At 41.8% G+C, this 12733-nt stretch overlaps 2 long non-coding RNA genes across 2 annotated transcripts; one reads left to right on the top strand and one right to left on the bottom strand.

Moving 5' to 3' along the window:
* Window positions 1–2858: 2858 nt before the first annotated feature.
* On the top strand, window positions 2859–12445 carry LOC147758991 (uncharacterized). Its single transcript, XR_015318650.1, has 4 exons — window positions 2859–5669; window positions 6012–6072; window positions 6199–6416; window positions 8418–12445. It is a non-coding gene; the product is annotated as an uncharacterized LOC147758991 (long non-coding RNA).
* On the bottom strand, window positions 7620–8914 carry LOC111255521 (uncharacterized). Its single transcript, XR_002675530.2, has 3 exons — window positions 8809–8914; window positions 8128–8254; window positions 7620–7741 (listed from the first exon to the last, which is right to left on the bottom strand). It is a non-coding gene; the product is annotated as an uncharacterized LOC111255521 (long non-coding RNA).
* Window positions 12446–12733: the final 288 nt, after the last annotated feature.

The raw sequence follows: 12733 nt of genomic DNA, 5'->3' as shown, positions 1-12733 counted from the left end.
AATGAGAATGTTGTTTTCATTATTTTTCGAAGACGTTTTTTTTCGAAGGACGGCGGAGGGGGTTTAGTTGCAACGTCGGCAGACCGCTCTCGGTAAATTCGGCAGATAGGCTGAAATTTACCGGTGTAAACATAGGAACAGATTCACCATTGGCGTCCGCGTCGGCTGCTTCATTTATCTATGTAACAAAATTATGTATGCAGATCTTTGGCAGGTTTGCGTTGACGAGTCTCCTTGAATTGAAGTCTTCTGATGCGATCATCAGACAGAGAGTTCCTCTGTTGTATCGGTGTTCATATCGTATAAAATAACACGTATTGCATGGCGTGGACCCTGAACGCTTCTCATTATACTCACTAAATGAGAAATGGTATATAGCTGGACAAAGCGCGTTGGAAAATTGCGCACAAAGATCACTTTTTTGTCTCGTGTAAGTCAGTGTTCTCGCTGACGTTTTATTTGCGAAGAATGTTTAGTGAAAAATAATTTTGCGTGATAAAAACCTTAGGTACTCTTGCGACGATCATAAGCGCCAGACTTATATGTTGTTACGTTTAATAATATACACGAACAAGATATCTTTAATAAAAGTTTGATTAAGGCTAAATCCTTCGATCGCTCGCTCATTAGTACTAACCTACTCTACCTCTGCCGAATAATCCCCCTAATGCGGCATCTATGATCTCTTTCTAAAGTGCACAACTTGTTACTTGCGTTTCTATTGTTTTTAAATAATGCGCCCCAGTTTGAGAGTTTTTCATACTTATAGGTTATTTCTTGACAGTAGGAGAAATGTGAGCATGCCACCGGCGTTCAAGCCAGAAAGAAAGTATATATAGGCATTTTTAATATTATCATATCTGTCATGCATATCTCCAACGAGATATCCAAGCTGCCTGAGCTCGCTATTCATTCGTGCTAGCCAAAATGTATCGCCTCATACCGTGCAGCCGGCAAACGTCCGGACGAAGCGATCTTTTAATATAAACAGTAGTCACGTACGCCCCGAAAAACTTCATGCCGGCATCTTCTAGGTGATAGTGGTGCCCGGCGTCTTCTCCACATAAAAAAAACAGTCAAAAAAATGTTAATAACGAATTTTGTTCGCCGTTCACATTAGGAATCAAGCACCGAGCTCCGGGTAAAGAGCCGCCGTCCTGCCTCTGAGTGAATGGTATCCGAACGATATTCGGAAACGCATATCTCAGTTTTCAACACACAGAGATGAGAAGCTAAAGGTGGCTCCCCCATTCCTGCCAGTGACACATCATTGCCAGACAACCGCTAGCAAGACAGTTGCTAATCTGCTTACAAGCGTGGCCGGCTCCACGGAATCCATCAATACTGACAAGTTAGTGTTCTAATGTTTGACCCACCCTCATCCCACACGAAATTGCGACGCTGGTAAACCACTACCAGCATCAGCTTTTGCTCGCGTTGTTCCCGTCGCCGTTCAGGGGAACCCAACTCAATAGTTGTTCTTCTGCTTGCCGCCGCTGTTACTACGCTGCGCTCCACAGTTGCGACTTTGATCCATGGTTAGCTACAACTTCGCTCCCGTTATGTCGTTGTGCCTCAACAGGCAGCACTATGGATGCGAAGCTACGGTCATCTGCGAGCGACTATTATGAGTTCTATATGGTACTCGGCTTCTACGTTTCTTTTCGGCCGATCTACTGCGCTCGATTTGCTGGTTTAGTTGTTCTAACAATATAAATACACTCTCAATGCCAGTAGCGTCAACAACGACAACTAGTGAAACAATCCTCCACAACCAAGTTTTTGCCATCCTCCCCCGTTTTATTGCTGCTCATGCGTTGTGAAGCTCTGTCAGTTTCTGCCACTCTGTAGCAGACACACTCCGACATATAAGAGGGTAGACCCAACCCACTGGAATCGTGCTAGTCCCCTATCCTCTCACCTCGCCTCTAGCGCATTGCTTACGAAAGCAGGCACGCCATGTCAACTAGAGGCCAGATCGAATCCAAATTAATGGCTATCGAATGACCGAAAGAGTGGCCTGAATCAGGGCGGCTAGGATGGGGCGCAAAGTGTAGAGCGGAGAAAACGGAGAGAGAGGAAGGGGAATAGCTTCGTTTTCGTCTTAGTGACGAGCGAAGGGAACCGCGTTCTTCTACTGAATCCTTACAACTGCTTCTACCCAAGCCAGATCCGATCCTCCTTTTCCGCTACTTCCATAACTATAAGCAGCAGCAGTACTAATGGCAGACATATCCATATATTACAGGGTTGGCCGACGTCGTATCCTATCTGTGGAATCTATATATATATATATATATATATATATATATATATGTGGCTTATATGGCTCATACGCTACTAATGCTCCCAGAGTGAAGTGATCTGCTCCTCTTAGATCGACCTACCTAGCGTCAAGCTTCCCATTTCTTCTGTTCACGTTCTCTTCTTCCCTTGGTTTAGCTCTGCTCAGAGTCAAATCATCCCTGCTGCATTTCACTACCGATGTTTGCCATTATTTGAGAGCGGCGGGTATAATACTCGTCTCGTACCTACGGGAGGCTATAGTCAGCGATATTCCATTGCGAGTTATCCCTTTGGTGACGCGTTTCGTACGGACCTATACATTGCTAGGAAAAAAAGAGGCTTCGATATTATGAGGGAAACTATGATAAGGCTGGTCAGTGGGGCGTTAATCTGGTCTCATTTCTGCACCACTATGTAATTGATGGTCAGTGGTATCGTCGATGACCCCCCCCCGCCCCTTTTTCTTTTCTCCAAACACTTCACACCGGGCTTGGCGGTTGCGGCGTAGATTAAGTTTTGCACAGCCATCAAAACGATTGCTTTCCTGCGTTTAGCCCCACAAACTGTGGGGTTAGAAATAGTTAACGTTGGTCGTTTACCAAGGGCTTATTTGGTTTAAGCTACTGTAGCCCCAATACATATCGCGTTTGATCGGCGAACGTTTCTACATGACATCTTTTGATTTGCTCGGTAAGAACTCACAAACACAACATTTGTAAACACTGCGATTCAACTGTCAGAGCTTACAGCTGTCATCTGGTAGATTGTGTTCGAATGAGGTATACTTCTGTTAAATTTCCAATACTCAGAACTCGAAGTCTTCAACAGGTAAGTATGACAAAATCATTAATTTAAGAGAATCTAACGATTTCCGAGACTGGATTTATAAAAGTACCTGACGACAGTCATGCACAATCATGATCACAAATTTACTAAGTGTTTATTTTTTGCGATATATAATATCTAAAAATTATTTAAAGGATGGCTCCACTTTCCAGCGGCTCCACTTTTCCAGAGCTTGCGGCTTGATACCATTAATTCCTAAATTTATTTATCAAATTGTTTTCACTATCACCTAACAAGAAGTCATGTTGGCGTCCTCGTTGATGTTCAGGTATTTTATTTCTAATAGGACATAAATGGCCAATCATCAAAAGGCTTGGCTATCCGTGAATCTGAACTGGAGCTCAGGTAAAAAATGCCCGCTTCGCTGCCTTGAACAAGGATAAAACAGTATAGCACACAAAGGGGCGAATAATATGAGAAGGGCGAAATAATTGATAAGAGCATTGCGGAATCATCAACCGACTTTCTTTATTTTATTTTTCTTGCTGTATTTAGCTACTACCATAGTGCAACTGTATCGTCATCACTCATCATATAAAGGTACGTCTTCGCTTGTTACACCTTCGGCGCTGACAAAACATACAGGCTAAAGTATAGAGCGACGGGATTGTACCAAGGTGCCAGCCAACAAATTGCTTTACCTTGATCACTTAAGAGAAAATTACGATTCGTTTTTTTGCCCAGGGCTATCGTCCATAGATGTTCCTGCTATCGATACCTTTGCTCAAGCTATTGTTGTCTATGGCTCGGCAGCTGTACAAGATCGTTCTTCTGTCAGTTCATGTGCTTCACAAGGGCAAGCGTTTGGTTTAAGGTATTCTTTTAAGTGGAGGTGTAAATATAAAGAATCGACGCAAAGGAGTGTGGCATGAAAAGAGGGGTGCTATTGTGCACAATTCGGCTGTGCTGTGCATTACATTCTACTGACTGTCCAGTTTCGATATTGGAGTTTCGATATTGTGAGGCCAACAATGAGAACAGCGCAGCTGGGCTGGAGTTGTGCTAGCTCTGTTGATCCAAACGAAGCTCATGTCAAAATGAGGGCATCAAGTTCGTTTATGCGTAGATGGGTTTTCCTTCGCTCTTCAAAAGGGGATTCGCAAATGGCCGAGTGTTCTAGAGTAGCCTCATCTGCTGGCACGCGGGCTGAAAAAACAGGATCGCTAGCTCCCAAATAATGATCGTCTGCGTCTCAAGAGGCGACTTCCGGCCCAGCTGTCAGCCCGATGCCAAAACAGTGGGGAGTGACACGATTAGAACAGCTTTAAGATGTGCGTAGATCTCTAGACTCTTTGATGCACTATGAGAAAAAATAACCTGACACACGAGACGTGTGCTGCTTCACTACCAGACTAAGAAGCCAATAAGCACTAGAATTCGACTAAAAGAAGTAAGGCGTCATTTTTGAAGCTTTTCGTCATATACCTCAGTGCTTATTGTAAAATTTTGCACTAAAACATATTCATCACATAAAGTTCTAACGATGTTAAATAACTGTCGGAATGGACGGAATAGTGGCACACTTAGACCTAGGAAGCTTGTATTCGCATTGTATTACATTCATTTAGCAACGCAACACTTGTATGCATAGGAAAGCGCTTTTGAAAGATGGAGGCGCCTGTGAAACGAATGACAAATGGGAAATATTTATGGTTACGTTAGACATGGCTCATGTCGACAGTCATCACGATGCTGTCGACTTCGCTTATTCTCCACAGTCGAACGATTGAGGATATCTTTATTACTTCGCTTCTAAGCCTTGGAGACATGTAGCTACGATTAAGCACCCTCGTAATGAGTGAAAACACTGTCAAGTAAATGATATTATTCGAGCATGTGTCATCATTTAGGTCCATAGATCTTACAGGTTGGCTCTAGGTTTGGGTTGGCTTCTTGTACTGCGATTTGACAATAGCAAACACCCCTTAAGCTTTATGATCTACTCGTATACTGAATGTCTATAGGGATTGCTATCGATTTGACTATTTCCAAATTTAGTGGTGTACAAGCGGAATCGTCTACACCGAGTAACCCATGGTAAATCCACTTTATTTATTTTTAGACATGAGCGCGGCCCCTTTTCCAAGCTAGTGAAGGAAGGCCTGAAATTGAGAGAAATCAGAATTCAGGCACTTTGAGTAAACAGCTTACATTTCGTGTATAACGTCTCCATATTTCCTGTGCAGGATGATATGCTACAAGGCTATTATTATAGCTTATATGTAAAGAAAATCCAATTTTTAATAGTCGTACTCAATAACAAGAAACGCGATGAATTCTTCTCTAGCTTAGTACATGTGTGACAAACAAGATGAATGAATCTGTTTTTTTTTTAAGCTATTGCAGATATGACCTCTTGTTCGATCTTAAGGTTTATAGATGTCAGATACTTTTTATTGGAGCAGCGTATTCTTGTGATGGCGTGACGCTAACGTGTGTATCTACTAGACGTGTAACACGTGGGACAGTTCAAGGCGTAGACGCACCTTGCTTCGTCGTCAGTGTTGCCGTTCGAAGTAACGTTTAACACCAATATCGTACGTAAAATTCAATTCGTTCGCCATCAAGTTACGATCAGCCATGTTACTTCGACATTTCTTTACATGATAGATCGTTGTTTTAGTTTGAGGCTCAAATACGAGCACGTATTTTACACTTCAATGAGTTTTGTCAGTTTCAAGTTATAGGGGCGTTCATGTAAGCAATAAGCTTGTCCGCGTATCAGTGAAAAAAGTGCCTTTTCAGCCAGCCGCTGTTTATATGTCCCATACGAAGGTTTTTATCGTTGACTACTGCTGACTTTTCTAGTGGTAGATCGTTGTTAGTCGATGTTGTAAGCGGTAATCTGCTAGGTGATGCATATAAAATTCTCTTTTCAGATATTTGAGGATGCAGACAAGTCGCCTTCACGCTTCGACATGGGGTTTCGGGGGCGCATTGGTAACTATTATAAAACCTGGTCACTTTTAGCGAACGCCATAATATATCTCGGGTACTATTATAGTGCATTGCTAGCTTGGACGTTGGCTTATCCGGGTGTTGATGCCAGTCAATATTGATTTCTAGCTGATCAAGGAGTCGATACGAAGACCGAAGGAACTACCTGCCGCACGGATTAAGCGGCGAAAATGTGTCTGTTCTTTGAAGCTGCTATTACAGTCGATCTGTATTTTTCGTCATAACGCCGCTCAAATACAGATTCGGATTGATGCCTCTTACTATGACTGACTCATCAACATCCATCATTGCTACCATTATCGGTTCGAAGACTAAAAAGCATCGAGGTAAAGTAGACTTTATGGGTTCCGCGACAATTTCCTGTCCAGATAAGGATCAAAGTGGAGTATACTGAGCGTAGAATAAGTAAAACTGAGCAGCCTCGGAATTCTCTGAAAATTATCTAAACATCATATAGCTCCTACTAGTGTGTTTAACCTCTAAGATCCCTGTTAATTACCTGAAAAAAAAAGATATTTGCTAGTAACCGCTCAGGCGTCGATTCCACAAGTTAGGCTAGCTTGGTCGTAGAAGCGTTCCTCGCATGTACTTAAGTACACAAACACGTTGCAGGCGCCGATAGTCGACGAAGTTTTCTATTCTGCTATAATTTCGTTTAATATAGGCTAATTTGAAGCATGTCAATATAACGTTACAAGGTAACTTCGTAATACAAATACATCCGATTACGTTTTGTTACAGCCGTCCTGATCTACTTCGAAAGAAAACTGATTACATTTAGCGGCCGTATTTTTATATCCTACAGGAGAGGCACATTTTTACAGGCGGGCAAACAACGACATGAAGGCGTTGTTAATATAAATAATAATAATAATAACTGCCAAATAATACGAGAATGCCCGCCTATAAAACGGACATCTTTTTCACAACAATCCTGGATCAAAGGCCAAAACTAGACTAAACTATATATTGAAGCATATTTTAAGATGGAATAGCTCCACGTTTCGGCTACAATAAAATACAAACAGTTATCATTGCTAATTTAACTAATTATATTATAATAAGATGTAGAAAATATAAAATTAATGAAATAAAAAAACGGACAAAATTACGTGAACCATGCCCATGAATAAACACGTTAGCGTACCCTAAAAAGAGAAAACAATGAATTAACTCTGGAAATGAGTTGATATCAAAATGGTCCCCTTATCTATAGTGAGTGACAGAAAAATGCTAGATAAACGGTTTTTTAGTCTTCGATTCAACAATAATATACACTCCCATTGTTAATCAAACGTAACGTCATGCTACCCGTCATAGAAGTAGAGCTTTACATGGAATAAGTAAACGCCGACCTAAACGCAGCATTTTCGCTCCGCTATAATGTCAAGGTATCAAAACATAGCAAGTATTTTAGACGTGCATCTGTACTATACAATTTATCACGCGTTACAAGATTGTACAGAAACAAATATAGCAAATTTATATGCGCCTCGGTTTCCACTACTGCTGTGCGGGTTGTCGTTAGGCCTACTTCTTCGGCGACTTTTATGGCCCATGACGTTGTTACAGACGTCCAAATTGCATGCAAACAAATTTGTGTGGCTTTTTGTCGTGCTCACACCTTGCCTTCCATTGGACTCCCAGCGTGCTGTTGGAATTTCCAGAAATTATCTTAGTTTACTTTTGGAAGATAATTAGAGAAGGCTGATTGTAGGTGTTAAAGGATACGATCAAACAGCTAGCGTGTGTAGAAAGGAACGCTTAAAGCGTCTTTGTGTATTTGCGTTTAGGTTTGGAGATCTCTAATATAAGGTATAGTTAATAAATAACGTTCAAGTAACTGATTTGTTATCATTGGGCAATACACATTAATTTAATTAAAAAGCACGCACACACGCATATATATATATTGTGTGTCTGGACAATCTATTATGATGTAGCTAGCTATTTTTTCTGTATGTACCAATTATACTGGCACGTAAGTTTTCTCCGTGGGATATTTTGTAGCAGTTTAACAAATCAAAAATTCTTTACTTTAGTTTCGTTATTTTTGGAAATGCTTCCACGACGTTTTTTCGTCGAGACGATCAAACAGCGGGGCAATTCGAAGTAGCGTGTCAAAAAATCTTTCATGAACACATCCCGGCGAACGACATCCGCACTAAAATGTTGAGGGGCATATCGAAATTTTATAAAAATTTCTATAATTCAGCAAATTATTTCTTATCAATTTCGTAGACTGGGTATGGCCTAAAAATGTATTCCTTACTGTAGGCATACTATATAAACCTTTAGAGCCTTTATTTTGTTCGTTATCTTTGCAGGTCCGTAAAGCGGGCCGAGGACGTCTCACTCATCTCACATAGCCACGTGTGCCATGTCTTCTAATTTGAATGTAATGCTGTGTATACAACACGCGGAAACTAAGCTGTCAAAACTGCTAGAAGTACTAGCAATAATTTTTAATCCGTTTTGTCCAGAATAGGAGGTAAACGTACATAATCGCACTCACTATCGCTAGATATGTCTAGTGTTTACACGTTTTGTGGCGTCTAGGTACTAGCTGCCTAAAAAAACGTAACAAAAACACCGACGGCTAAATTGAATTATGCCCTGTGCAACAATACAGTAATGTAGTTCCAGACTATCTATTTATATAGTATGCTTTTAGATAAAGTGTAACGTGCCTTATATGTATATGTACGCAAAACTTACATCCCAGCCCAAAGTTGTGAACGATCGTTTTTAGTAGTATTCTCAAGCAGTTGAAGCTTTTGCGCCGTTTCGTGTCTGTGAACTTCGACGTCAGAAGCTTCTTTGTCCGCATTGTCATACCGGATTAAAAAGCAGAGGCATCGCTGGTGTTTGGCAGGCAGCCAGGTTGACAGGCTCTGGGAGTCGGGGCTATGGAACGAGTACTTCGGAAGCTCCCAAACGGGAGGCTTCGGAAGCAGAAGTGGCCGAAACGAAGCATAATCAGCAAATCGCTATTCAAAAGTTGCAGCAGGTCGGCGAATTGCCTCCTCAGACTAGGACTTAAGGTATGGTACAGCTAAATTTCTAAATCGTAATACGACCGTAGACCCTTGTGAACCTCCAGCCAGCTTGTAGTCACCACAATATAATATACGGTCGAATCGAAGTCACACTCAAGCCTGAATCATTACAGTTAAACGAAAATCCATATTATACAAAAAAAAAAAAAAAAAACAATTTCTAGGAAAATTATCCATTACAGAACTTAGCAAGGGGTTAGTAGTTAAATTTGGACTGGATTAAGATTCTTGTCATGACTCTTATCTATGTAGGGCAACGATGTCAAAATCAGTGTGTTCTTCAGTTGGAAAAGGAATTCAACTAACGCCTAAACAAACATTCAGGACTCACTGTTTTTTCGACATACAGGACCTGCGTCAAAACCTCTGTCAAAAAACGCTGCATGGAATAATGATGTTGCAATGCAGTTGGACCTAGTAATTATCCGAGTGTTTTATTCAGTACCACAAACTGATACCAGTCATAGGCGCATGTAAATAGTTTGGTTGACTTTGAGAATACAAATGCAGGCTTAAGTGGACAAAACTTTATGTGAAAATACGTGCTTAGCTGAGAAAATGATTATCGGTTGCAAATAGTGGTATGAAGCTGTAACCGTTTGATGGGTGTGATTACAGTTTGAGTAATGGGGGCGCTTCAACACACAACGAAATAAACTGAGAGAGAAACAGCTAAGACACACATTTTTATGGGCATAATAACCGAGTTGTTTTCGTTTCAGTTTCCTTTGAATCACTAAAGGACTACGTATTTCTAATGATTTTATGTCGAAAAGCCGTCAATATGGTATGCTTTGCTTTGGAAGCTGTCTCACCTGAGTGTAGGGGACGTTTGTTGTTAAACTAGTGATTACAATATATATGAATATAACGACGAAACTATTTGCTAACAAAAGTAAAATAATATAGTTATAATTATAATCGATCCTGAGTAATTCAGGTTTTTAAAAAGAGTCATCGCGATAAAATGATAATGAAAATCAAGGAAGTATATAAGATTGTTTCTATAAAATAAGAAAGTTATCGTTCTATATCATGTTTGGCATAAGCCTGTTAATATTTAAAAATCAGTAGATACTCTGCGAGTCCCGTGACAAAATCTTTTTTATGAGATAAAAAAATATTGAAAACGTTTTCTAAATGTTCGTGTATTGTTTTCTTTCCGGGCTCAATATGAAGTCTGGCCATTAGTCGCACGCATTTTTCAGAATCCATTACTACAAACTCGATTTCTGATGAAGACTCAAGTTGCGAGAACAACGAAATCGTATAGAGCGGGTTGTACGAGCGATTTTCCAATGTACCGACCCTATGTGGGCGCCTCTAACCCCATCACTAGTCTATTGGTTCCGTTCCGCTTGCAAACGTCATGCACCATCTTTCGCTGCAATTTGATTTGAAGGCTAATAAGCAATAATGCGGGTAGTGCTGTGGCGGCGCCAAGTATACCTGCCTGTCGACCTGCGTGAAGCCATACAGGAGTAAAGCGAGGGTTACAAGCTGCATGTGTGGATTGGCTCACATCCAGGTGAGTCTTGAATGCACAGATAGAAAACGACGTAGCTTAGAAATACACATGGGGAGCTCGGTGTTGCAAAACACGTTTTATCGAAAATCCGCTTGGCAGAGAAAGAGAGAAATGACCGGAGGGGGCGGGGTTGAGGAGGAATAGTGAGGGACAGGGAATAACAGACCTCATGCGGGCGATCGTACTTCCGATGGTGGTGGGTATGCTCGGAGCTGAAGCACACACCGCTTACCTACACAGCGGTCAACATGTGCTGGAGTGACGGTGCTGCACCAAAGTTGTGGAACACGCGCCATCACCCACATTGACATTAAGCAGGTGCGCGCCACGATTTAAATCCTCCACTACATCACTCTCTTGAGCACTCTGTATCTTTCGTACTGCAACGCCCTTCCTGAGAGCGATTCTACAACTAACTCACTTTTACAATTGCGCTCTCCTACAATCATATTCGCGGAGACTAGTCTCCTCCTCTAACGCTCCTTTTACCCAAGAACGCCCAGCTCTGCCATCTAGATTCACATAATGTGTCTCTGATAGTGCATTACCAGTCTGTTTGGCTTAGGCACTCATTCCTTATTGTCGATGGACGCGAAGTCGTCGTCAATGCCGAACAACGAGAAACAGGTATTGAGCGGATAGGGGGTCGTCACTCTCTGGTCGGAACCGCCTTACTGAAAGCCTTAGCTTTTCCTGTTTCGTTGCTAGCGTTCTCAGCGAACTTTGGTAGGAAAAAATGTTAAATGAGCGCCCGCAAGCTCATGGGCAAATATGCACACAACATACGACTAGTTTAAATTATACAGGTTTTCCTCCTGTTTTTGTTTTCCTGATCTCATTTGGTGGTCCCCGAGTTCATTGCTCTCCTTCGACTATTGAGGAGCTTCAGTAACACTCCGCATATGTGTGGCATCGTAAAAGAAGTTACACAGGTGTGCCAAGTGGTAGCAGGTACGGGTGAGAGGACGAGCTTACAGAAAACTGAGGTAAAAACCATGAAACAAGCAAAAAGGCGAAATCGTTATGTATAAGCAACGATTTCTGAAAGCTTACGGTCACGCCTTGCGACGAGAAAGGCGAGGAGGGTGACAATGACGGAACGATGACGGTGGTGAATCAAGCGAGTCGCATACCTGATGTAGGAGAAATTGGGTTAAACTCCCAGTAGAGAATTGCTTCAGCGGCACCCTTTATAAAAGGGCGCAGCGTACACTAGTCCTTTATTCAGTCGTTGTGTCTTGAACCCTCCTGCGAACACCTCTATCCTTCCCATCTCCCCGAAAAGAAAAACAACTCAAGCAAGGATTTTGAAGGAGTATCAGCTTACCACCAGACACCCATGGCCCTCATCATTGCGTCCGGATGTCGCCGTTGTTATCGAAAGTGAATTCAGTCATGCCGCTGCCTTCATGAAGTAAAGGCAGATTATCACGTAGTGGCCGCCAAATTGTAGCTTATGGCAGTATTGGTTGTGTAATGTGCCCGTTATGGGGCAAAAAAGAAGAACTGGGCCTGAAGCTGTCTTCTTTTTGGAAGTACCGAGGCGGTCCCGGGGATGCAATTGTCGCTTCAGTAGCAGCCGTGCCTGAAGGCAAATGAGCTTGAATACTGACAGTAAGTAAGACAGCCGTTTCTGTTGCTTTACGCTGGCCGTTATCTGTTGAATGAGCTCCGTGTGATGCTGTAATGTTTGAACGAGTTCACAGATGTATGTGGTAATTTGCGATGCTGGTCATAGAGCTAGAAAAATGCAGTATGCCATGCTTCTAAAAACAGATTCTGAGCAATAAATTTTTATTGTATTTTTATTGTAAATTTTTATATGTTTTTGTTGAACACTCAATTAGGTAACAGTGCGGCTCGCTCAGGTTAAAATATCGTTAACGTAAATATTGCCAAACCACAATAACAGTAATCGTACTGAAATTGGGCCTGGCCTTCCAATGCCTCTCGAGTCTTCTCAGCTTTGTGGCTAAGGGAAAACTGAAAATACACTTGCATACATCCAAGCGCAGTGACCGCTGCATACGACGGGTTTTGCACTTTACAAATGGCC

The sequence above is a fragment of the Varroa destructor genome, unplaced genomic scaffold (genome assembly GCF_002443255.2).
Source record: "Varroa destructor unplaced genomic scaffold, Vdes_3.0 BEIS01000001.1, whole genome shotgun sequence".
Taxonomy (NCBI): domain Eukaryota; kingdom Metazoa; phylum Arthropoda; class Arachnida; order Mesostigmata; family Varroidae; genus Varroa; species Varroa destructor.
The sequence above is the reverse complement of the archived record's forward strand: the minus strand, read 5'-3'. Positions and strand labels throughout refer to the sequence as shown.